The following is a 10,820-nucleotide window of genomic DNA, read 5'->3' on the forward strand; positions in this document are numbered from 1 at the left end:
CTCTTTGGATTGTAAATACAGCATATGTCACACTTGGGAATACTGCCCCTAACCATTTTTCAGTGGGCTCCAAAGCCTGCCAGTTTTGAGTACCTGTGGTCTGGCCATTCAAAATACAAACTGACAGATCTCAGTGTTAGCCACACCCATGGTAGGAATAGATGCAAGTTCCTGCAGAACTCAACAGGAATCTTGATTATATTGACTTTCCACAAAAGGTCTTTCTGGTCCACCTTATCACTGGTGTTATACTGTTAGACCTGGAAATCAGAAGTATCAAGTACTCTGGAACACACCTATGGCCAGAATGTGAGAGGTAACAGCAGACTCCTAAGATTGCAGAATAAGTTCATACATTTGCCCATAGAAAACTTAACTTGGAAATTGGCTCCTAGTATAATACTGAGACTTAATAGAGACTGAATTCCTAGCCATGAAACATCAAGTATGGGTTTAGAACTTCCCATGATGAGCTGGACGCTGTAAGACTTAAAAGCATAAGGCCCGATGGGCACCAGTGTTACACAGGTAATAGTGTATTTGTGGAAAGCAAATCTAATGTCACATTTAAGTTACAAGAACAAATGACTCCACACCCCCATCATCCCCTATCTCTGTTGCACTTATACCTCTCAGCTCACACCTGCGGCCCCATGAAGAAATCCCTGTGACAAGGAGAGAAAAGTAAAGCCCTGGTTCATAGACAGATTCATTCAGTATGTAACAATGAATTGTTAATGGATGGCTGCAATCTCATGACTCCTTAGAGGATACCCTAAGGAACATTGAGGGAGAATTCTCCCAGTGGGCATGAGTTCAATCAGTACACTTGATCATTTCTTATGAAACGAGGGGGTCTAAGATGGGTGTTCAGAATTCCATGCATTAGCAAATGGGTTGGCTGGCTGCTCAGTGTCCTGGAAGCAGCAATATTAGAAGATTAGAGACAAGGAGGTCTGGGGAAGAGGCATGTAGAAGGACCTACGGGAATAGGCACAAGGCCTAAGTTGTTTGTTTGTTTCTTTTTTAAATCAAAAGGCAGTGCCGGGCTTCCCTGGTGGCGCAGTGGTTGAGAGTCTGCCTGCCAATGCAGGGGACACGGGTTCGTGCTGCGGTCCGGGAAGATACCACATACCGCGGAGCGGCTGGGCCCGTGAGCCATGGCCGCTGAGCCTGCGCGTCCGGAGCCTGTGCTCTGCAACGGGAGAGGTCACAACAGTGAGAGGCCCGTGTACCTCAATCAATCAATCAATCAGTCAATCAATAAATGGCAGTGCCTACCAGATCATTCATCACAGAAGATGTGCTCAGTAAGTGGACAGGATGACTTGTCCAGAAGTCAGCCGGTTTCTGTGCTCAGCCCCCTAGTTGCTTGCAAAAAAGTCTACCCATTTCATGGGTCCAATATCATGGCTCCCTCTCAAAGCCATTCTAGCTACTGCCATTGTTTTAAAGCTGGCCTGTCAGCAACAGAAACAGATGTTAAACATCCATATGGTGCCACCCAGCCTCTTGCTGGCAAGGTGATTTCATCTGACCTCTCCCCTCCTGAGAGAAGCATCCATCCTTCTGTGATAATTATTCTGGATTTGAATTTACCTTCCATGCCCTGGCACTTCCGTGCACAGTGCCTGTGTTAGCACCATTAGGGGCTTCCAGAATACCTAACTTACTGCAGAAAAGCCCATATTAAGTCACCTGGAACAAGCGATCCATCTTACAGAGACACATGATTACAGAAACCTTGATTTTATCATATATTAACAAGAAGCTGCCAGACCAGCATGTCATTGAAATGCCCTCTTACATGTCCAGGTAAAGAATCAGTCTGACGATGAACTGCAGAGATGGGGTGTTCTGTAAGAAACCCACTGCACAGATCTCCATTTAGGGAAGGATGTGCTGCTTGGTAGGGAGCACAGCCAGCAAGAGCTTCCAGCTAGCTGTCAGTCCCCCAAGGGCAGCCCACATCCAGGGGCCAAGTGAGCCAGGAGTAGAAGTCCCAGCCATATCAGTCTGGTGTGGGATGACTAACAGAAGATGCCTGCCATGGCACTCTCCAACTCGTTCTTGGTCCATCTTCCATCCCAGTCTGACTTCTGCCTAGACCTTCCTTTGCCCCTCTGATCAACACTATATACTCCAAACCCTTGCATTCCTAAGTCAGCATCTCAGAGTATCCTTCCCAGGAAACTCAACTGCACAACCACCATGAAATATCAGTAGCAGTAGATTCAACGTGGTCCAATGGGTGTAAGGAATCATACTAGTGATTCCTGCTTTCATAGTCCACCTGAGTTTGCTAACAGTTCAAGACAGGAACTGCAACTTGAAAGCATCATGCTCATCACAATGGTGTTGGTGTACTTTGCTAGCAAACTAGTGGCCATTAAATGATGCTGTGTCTCCAAGAGCTAGAATATAGGTCTGGGAACCAAGGAGTGGAATTAAGTTTCTCCCTTGTCTTAACACCCAGTGACCCAATTGGGAAATTTGTGCTTTCCATCCCTACAAGTTAAGTTCAGCAGGTCTAGAGGTTCTAGATCTAGATGCTTATACCAAGGGACACAAACAGTGCTCTTTTGCCAGTAGACTATCAAGATTTTCTGCTACATGAGAGGAAAGGGAAAAATTATTCATTGGAATGTTGCTTGGTTCTTCCACACCCAATGTTAAGCATAAATAAGCAATTACAGCAAACATGGAATGATAAGGTCACCAGGGGTTCAGACCTCTTAGAAGTGAAGGTCTTGGGCACTCACCAAAATAAGCAACTTAAACCAATGGAAGTGTTGGCATCTAGGATTGAGAGTAGAAGGAGATAAATATTACATCTTATAATGATGGTCCTTATAGACAACCTGCAGCAGTGACTGAAGATCTGGGTGCTCATAGCTGCCCATCACAGGTAGACATAGAGGTATACCACACAGCTCTCTTCTCGAAAGAGCTTGCTGTCCATCTGTGAGGAGCATGGCTACCCAATAGCCTCCAGCTGTTAGCCCACATTCTTAGAGTGGCTCCAAGCCAACGATGGAGGGAGCCTAGCCATTTCCATCCAGTGTGGGATTCCTCAAACTGGTCCTCTGCTCCAGAGCTCCCTGTGGGACTGGCAGAAAATGTCAGGGACACATTATGGTCTGACAGCTCCCTCTGCATAATCCTGTCTCTTCCCCTTTTTCACAGGTGTTATCCCCCAGTAAATCTCTGGCAGTCCTAATTCTCTTGGCATATACTTCCCAGAGGATAACAGTACAACCACTGTAAAGCATCAGCAGCAGTCTACTCAACATGGTCCAAAATGTAGGAAGAATCAGGAATGTGATGCTTTCCCCCAGTCCACCCAAGTTCACCAGCAGTTTCGGGAGACCTCTCCAGCACATCCATGGCTTCCCCACCTCAATGCCCGCATGTGTTTGCCTGACTACTTTCTTTGGTACTACGGGAGCTCACTCTGCCACAAAGTGGAAACTACAAGGGAGTTAATGTTCTTGAGGGTGCTCACTCCCCAGCTAATGAAGGAGAGAAACCACCCCATCACATAGGGGTGTTACCAGATGAGCATTACACAGTACCATATATCAGAGGCTCCCCAGTGGGACTGAACCCCAGATGCCCATAGTAGTAAACCCACTTTAACACAACCTTTGACATTCTCTTTCCCCAGTCCCGCTTTCCTCACTTTCACTTATGCTTCCTGGGATCACCTACCACCCGTATCCTTGTCTCAGCATCTGCTCTCTGAGAAAGGCAAACTAAAAAGTCTGAATTTTGTGAGATTACAGTCAGATTGAGCCGCAAATTCAGTGACACTCTGTTAGGAATGCAGGTTTGTGCCCCCCCTCCCACCCCAATTCACATATTGAAGCACTAATTCCAGTGTGAAGGCATTAGGAGGTGGGGCCTTGGGAGGTAATTAGGTTTAGATGAGGTCATATAGGTGGGGCCCCCATGATGGGATTAGTGTCCTTCTAAGAGGGAGGAGACTAGAGGTCCTTTGCGGTCTACCTTATGAAACACGAGAGTCATCTGCAAGCCAGGGGGAGAGCTCTCACCAGGAAGCCAATCTCCTAGCACTTTAATCTTGGGCTTCCCAGCATTTTCATCCCTTTAGACCCAGCAGGTCTCTAGCTTTTCAAACTTCCCTTGCCTCCACCTGATCCCAAAATGCTGCAGTGCTTCAGCTACACTCTCCACAGTAGTGTTTCCAGATTCACATCTCTGCTTCTCTGGAAGAAGTCTGGCTCTCAGTGAAGGTTGCCACTGAACAAGGGTGGAGATTGCACTGATGGAGAATGCAGCCTCACCCTCCCTGGCACTGAGCAGAGGTGTGTGTTTGCCTGTCCCCAAGCCTTTCCTGTTCCTCCCTGAGTCTGATCCGGGAGGCTCCCCTCTCAAAGTTGATATCTCAGACAATCTCCTAATCAGTGCAAGAAAAAAAGACAATTAATGTTCAAAAGAAAAAATTCTGTTTGCAGATCAGAGCAGCAGCTAAGCCAAGCGTGAAAGCTAACATTTTTAGAGCTAAGGAGCATTGACCACAGGAAGAGTTTAACATTTTGTAAAGATCCTGTTTGAAGTCTTTTTTCTGCTTGCCCTTGTATGTCCCTTTAGGAGGTCAAGACAACTTATTCTGTCCTTACCTCTGCTGGTAATATACTTCGAGTGCCCTTAGGCTGTTAATGAAACACAGACATCGAAGTTGTTTGCCAGATTCCTGGAATAGTCCTGAAGGATCTTTGTCCTTCTGATATTTAGCCAGGCCTGGCCTATGGAATCTCGACCTGGGAGCCTGGGGCTGGGCTCTCACTCCTGGTTCTAGTGTCAACAGAAATCCTCTTTCTAGAGGAAGCAGTTTACTGGCAAGTTAAACCATAAGCTTAAGAAATTTCTCTCAACAGTAGAGGAAGTCTGGATAGATTTAGATTTTCCTGAAAGCCTAGAGATTGAAATGTAGTTATGGACCACTGGGTATGTTACCAATGTGCGATATATGTAAAGTATGTTTCAATAAATGCTTTAGACTTTGCTAGAATCACTACAAATAGTTGCTGGATATCTATCTTTGAGTCATGAAGTTAGAATTTTATGGTTTACCCCTGTACCCTGAATACTCAAAAATCAAAGATTTAGACTCAAAGTAAAACACGGTAACTGCTACCTCAGATTACTGTGATTTGTCATGTTAGGCTTTCTGAATTTGTAGAAAAAGCCTAACTGCTTCTTATATCCTTTAACAATTTCTGGTGCCTTCGTCAAGTTCAATTTTAAAATCATGGTTCAAAGGGAAGTTTCAGGCTTTATATTAGTATTTTAGATAAGAATTTCTCATTACAGATGAAAATTTATACCTGAGGCCACATGAGTAACATCACAAGGTGTTCACAATCTACAGGATTCTGAAGAAATGAGCTTACCTGCTCAGTGCAGGACCCTGGGCGAGCCAGATCCCAGGCTGTCTGGCAGGAGTGGAATCAATTACGCTTCAAAAGGTAGGTGAGCTTGGTATAGGGGGAGGCAAGTCACACAGGATCAAGATTCCTCGAAGGAAAATGGGGCAAGAGCAAAGATGGTTAGGCAGAGGAAAGACTCCCCATTGATGTCCTCAAAACCCATTCTTTTTTTTTTAATTAATTTACTTATTTATTTATTTTTGGCTGTGCTGGGTCTTTGTTTCTGTGCGAGGGCTTTCTCTAGTTGCGGAGAGCTGGGGCCACTCTTTTTTTTTTTTACATCTTTATTGGAGTATAATTGCTTTACAATGGTGTGTTAGTTTCTGCTTTCTAACAAAGTGAATCAGTTATACATATACATGTGTTCCCATATCTCTTCCCTCTGCGTCTCCCTCCCTCTCACCCTCCCTATCCCACCCCTCCAGGCGATCACAAAGCACCGAGCTGATCTCCCTGTGCTATGCGGCTGCTTCCCACTAGCTATCTACCTTATGTTTGGTAGTGTATATATGTCCATGCCTCTCTCTTGCTTTATCACAGCTTACCCTTCCCCCTCCCCATATCCTCAAGTCCATTCTCTAGTAGGTCTGGGTCTTTATTCCTGTCTTACCCCAGGTTCTTCATGACATTTTTTTTTCTTAAATTCCATATATATGTGTTAGCATATGGTATTTGTCTTTCTCTTTCTGACTTACTTCACTCTGTATGACAGAATCTAGGTCTATACACCTCATTACAAATAGCTCAATTTCATTTCTTTTTATGGCTGTATATATGTGCCACATCTTCTTTATCCATTCATATGATGATGGACACTTAGGTTGTTTCCATCTCCAGGCTATTGTAAACAGAGCTGCAATGAACATTTTGGTACATGACTCTTTTTGAATTATGGTTTTCTCAGGGTATATGTCTAGTAGTGGGATTGCTGGGTCATATGGTAGTTCTATTTGTAGTTTCTTAAGGAACCTCCATACTGTTCTCCACAGTGGCTGTATCAATTTACATTCCCACCAACAGTGCAAGAGGGTTCACTTTTCTCCACACCCTCTCCAGCATTTATTGTTTCTAGATTTTTTGATGATGGCCATTCTGACCGGTGTGAGATGATATCTCATTGTAGTTTTGATTTGCATTTCTCTAATGATTAATGATGTTGAGCATTCTTTCATGTGTTTGTTGGCAGTCTGTATATCTTCTTTGGACAAATGTTTATTTAGGTCTTCTGCCCATTTCTGGATTGGGTTGTTTGTTTTTTGGTTATTGAGCTGCATGAGCTGCTTATAAATTTTGGAGATTAATCCTTTGACAGTTGCTTCATTTGCAAATATTTTCTCCCATTCTGAGGGTTGTCTTTTGGTCTTGTTTATGGTTTCCTTTGCTGTGAAAAAGGTTTGAAGTTTCATTAGGTCCCATTTGTTCATTTTTGTTTTTATTTCATTTCTCTAGGAGGTGGGTCAAAAAGGATCTTGCTGTGATTTATGTCATAGAGTGTTCTGCCTATGTTTTCCTCTAAGAGTTTTATAGTGTCTGTCCTTACATTTAGGTCTTTAATCCATTTTGACTTTATTTTTGTGTATGGTGTTAGGGAGTGATCTAATCTCATACTTTTACATGTACCTGTCCAGTTTTCCCAGCAACACTTATGGAAGAGGCTGTCTTTTCTCCATTGTATATTCTTGCCTCCTTTATCAAAGATAAGGTGATCATATGTGCGTGGGTTTATCTCTGGGCTTTCTATCCTGTTCCATTGATCTATCTGTCTGTTTTTGTGCCAGTACCATACTGTCTTGATTACTGTAGCTTTGTAGTATAATCTGAAGTCAGGGAGCCTGATGCCTCCAGCTCCATTTTTCGTTCTCAAGATTGCTTTGGCTATTCGGGGTCTTTCATGTTTCCATACAAATTGTGAAACTTTTTGTTCTAGTTCTGTGAAAAATACCAGTGGTAGTTTGATAGGGATTGCATTGAATCTGTAGATTGCTTTGGGTAGTAGAGTCATTTTCACAATGTTGATTCTTCCAATCCAAGAATATGCTATATCTCTCCATCTCTTTGTATCATCTTTAATTTCTTTCATCAGTGTCTTATTTTCTGCATACAGGTCTTTTATCTCCTTAGGTAGGTTTATTCCTAGATATTTTATTCTTTTTGTTGTAATGGTAAATGGGAGTGTTTTCTTGATTTCACTTTCAGATTTTTCATCATTCGTGTATAGGAATGCCAGAGATTTCTGTGCATTAATTTTGTATCCTGCTACTTTACCAAATTCATTGATTAGCTCTAGTAGTTTTCTGGTAGTATCTTTAGGATTCTCTATGTATAGTATCATGTCATCTGCAAACAGTGACAGCTTTACTTCTTCTTTTCCAATTTGGATTCCTTTTATTTTCTTTTCTTCTCTGATTGCTGTGGCTAAAACTTCCAAAACTATGTTGAATAACAGTGGTGAACGTGGGCAACCTTGTCTTTTTCCTGATCTTAGTGGAAATGCTTTCAGTTTTTCACCATTGAGGATGATGTTGGCTGTGGGTTTGTCATTTGTGGCCTTTATTATGTTGAGGAAAGTTCCCTCTAGGCCTACTTTCTGCAGAGTTTTTATCATAAATCGGTGTTGAATTTTGTCGAAAGCTTTCTCTGCATCTATTGAGATGATCATATGGTCTTTCTCCTTCAATTTGTTAATATGGTGTATCACATTGATTGATTTGCATATATTAAAGAATCCTTGCATTCCTGGAATAAACCCCACTTGATCATGGTATATGATCCTCTTAATGTGCTGTTGGATTCTGTTTGCTAGTATTTTGTTGAGGATTTTTGCATCTATGTTCATCAGTGACATTGGCCTGTAGTTTTCCTTCTTTGTGACATCCTTGTCTGGTTTTGGTATCAAGGTGATGGTGGCCTCGTAGAATGAGTTTGGGAGTCTTCCTCCCTCTGCTATATTTTGGAAGAGTTTGAGAAGGATAGGTGTTAGCCCTTCTCTAAATGTGTGATAGAACTCTCCTGTGAAGCCATCTGGTCCTGGACTTTTGTTTGTTGGAAGACTTTTAATCACAGTTTCAATTTCAGTTCTTGTGATTGGTCTGTTCATATTTTCTATTTCTTCCTGATTCAGTCTTGGCAGGTTGTACATTTCTAAGAATTTGTCCATTTCTTCCAGGTTGTCCATTTTATTGACATAGAGTTGCTTGTAGTAATCTCTCATGATCTTTTGTATTTCTGCAGTGTCAGTTGTTACTTCTCCTTTTTCATTTCTAATTCGATTGATTTGAGTCTTCTCCCTTTTTTTCTTGATGAGTCTGGCTAATGGTTTAACAATCTTGTTTATCTTCTCAAAGAACCCGCTTTTAGTTTTATTGATCTTTGCTATCATTTCCTTCATTGCTTTTTCATTTATTTCTGATCTGATTTTTATGATTTCTTTCCTTCTGCTAACTTTGGGGTTGTTTTGTTCTTCTTTCTCTAATTGCTTTAGGTGCAAGGTTAGGTTGTTTATTTGAGATGTTTCCTGTTTCTTAAGGTAGGATTGTATTGCTATAAACTTCCCTCTTAGAACTGCTTTTGCTGCATCCCATAGATTTTGGGTCGTCGTGTCTCCATTGTCATTTGTTTCTAGGTATTTTTTTATTTCCTTTGATTTCTTCAGTGATCACTTCATTATTAAGTAGTGTATTGTTTAGCCTCCATGTGTTTGTATTTTTTACAGATCTTTTCCTGTAATCGATATCTAGTCTCATAGCATTGTGGTCAGAAAAGATACTTGATACAATTTCAATTTTCTTAAATTTACCAAGGCTTGATTTGTGACCCAAGATATGATCTATCCTGGAGAATGTTCCATGAGCGCTTGAGAAAAATGTGTATTCTGTTGTTTTTGGATGGAATGTCCTATAAATATCAATTAAGTCCATCTTGTTTAATGTATCATTTAAAGTTTGTGTTTCCTTATTTATTTTCATTTTGGATGATCTATCCATTGGTGAAAGTGGGGTGTTAAAGTCCCCTACTATGATTGTGCTACTGTTGATTTCCCCTTTTATGGCTGTTAGTATTTGCCTTATGTATTGAGGTGATCTTATGTTGGGTGCATAAATATTTACAATTGTTATATCTTCTTCTTCAATCGATCCCTTGATCATTTTGTAGTGTCCTTCTTTGTCTCTTCTAATATTCTTTATTTTAAAGTCTATTTTGTCTGATATGAGAATTGCTACTCCAGCTTTCTTTTGGTTTCCATTTGCATGAAATATCTTTTTCCATTTCCTTACTTTCAGCCTGTATGTGTCTCTAGGTGAAGTGGGTCTCTTGTAGACAGCAAATATATGGGTCTTGTTTTTGTATCCATTCAGCTAATCTGTGTCTTTTGGTGGGAGCATTTAGTCCATGTACATTTAAGGTACTCCTCGATATGTATGTTCCTATTCCCATTTTCTTAATTGTTTTGGGTTTGTTATTATAGGTCTTTTCCTTCTCTTGTGTTTCTTGCCTAGAGAAGTTCCTTTAGCAGTTGTTGTAAAGATGGTTTGGTGGTGCTGAACTCTCTCAGCTTTTGCTTGTCTGTAAAGGTTTTAATTTCTCCATCAAATCTGAATGAGATCCTTGCTGGGTAGAGTAATCTTGGTTGCAGGTTTTTCTCCTTCATCACTTTAAACATGTCCTGCCAGTCCCTTCTGGCTTGCAGAGTTTCTGCTAAAAGATCAGCTGTTAACCTTACGGGGATTCCCCTGTGTGTTATTTGTTGTTTTTCCCTTGCTGCTTTTAATATGTTTTCTTTGTATTTAATTTTTGACAGTTTGATTAATATGTGTCTTGGTGTATTTCTCCTTGGATTTATCCTGTATGGGATTCTCTGTGCTTCCTGGACTTGATTAACTATTTCCTCTCCCATATTAGGGAAGTTTTCAACTATAATCTCTTCAAATATTTTCTCAGTCCCTTTCTTTTTCTTTTCTTCTTCTGGAACCCCTATAATTCAAATGTTGGTTTGTTTAATGTTGTCCCAGAGGTCTCTGAGACTGTCCTCACTTCTTTCATTCTTTTTTCTTTATTCCGCTCTGCAGTAGTTATTTCCACTATTTTATCTTCCAGGTCACTTATCCGTTTTTCTGCCTCAGTTATTCTGCTATTGATCCCATCTAGAGTATTTTTAATTCCATTTATTGTGTTGTTCATCGTTGTTTGTTTCAACTTTAGTTCTTCTAGGTCCTTGTTAAATATTTCTTGCATTTTGTCCATTCTATTTCTAAGATTTTGGATCATCGTTACTATCAATATTCTGAATTCTTTTTCAGGTAGACTGCCTATTTCCTCTTCATTTGTTAGGTCTGGTGGGTTTTTATCTTGCTCTTCATCTGCTGTGTG

General features: G+C 41.1%; 1 long non-coding RNA gene across 2 annotated transcripts in view; it reads right to left on the bottom strand.

Annotated features, from left to right (window-relative positions):
• LOC132519952 (uncharacterized) overlaps positions 1-5,788 on the bottom strand; it is an 81,456-nt gene extending 75,668 nt beyond the window's left edge. For both annotated transcript variants that reach the window (XR_009540392.1, XR_009540391.1), the window contains exon 1: positions 5,418-5,788. This is a non-coding gene — a long non-coding RNA (uncharacterized LOC132519952). The remainder of the gene's footprint in view (positions 1-5,417) is intronic.
• Between the last annotated feature and the right edge of the window lie 5,032 nt (positions 5,789-10,820).

This window comes from Lagenorhynchus albirostris, chromosome 4, assembly GCF_949774975.1.
Source record: "Lagenorhynchus albirostris chromosome 4, mLagAlb1.1, whole genome shotgun sequence".
NCBI classification, from domain to species: Eukaryota; Metazoa; Chordata; class Mammalia; order Artiodactyla; family Delphinidae; genus Lagenorhynchus; species Lagenorhynchus albirostris.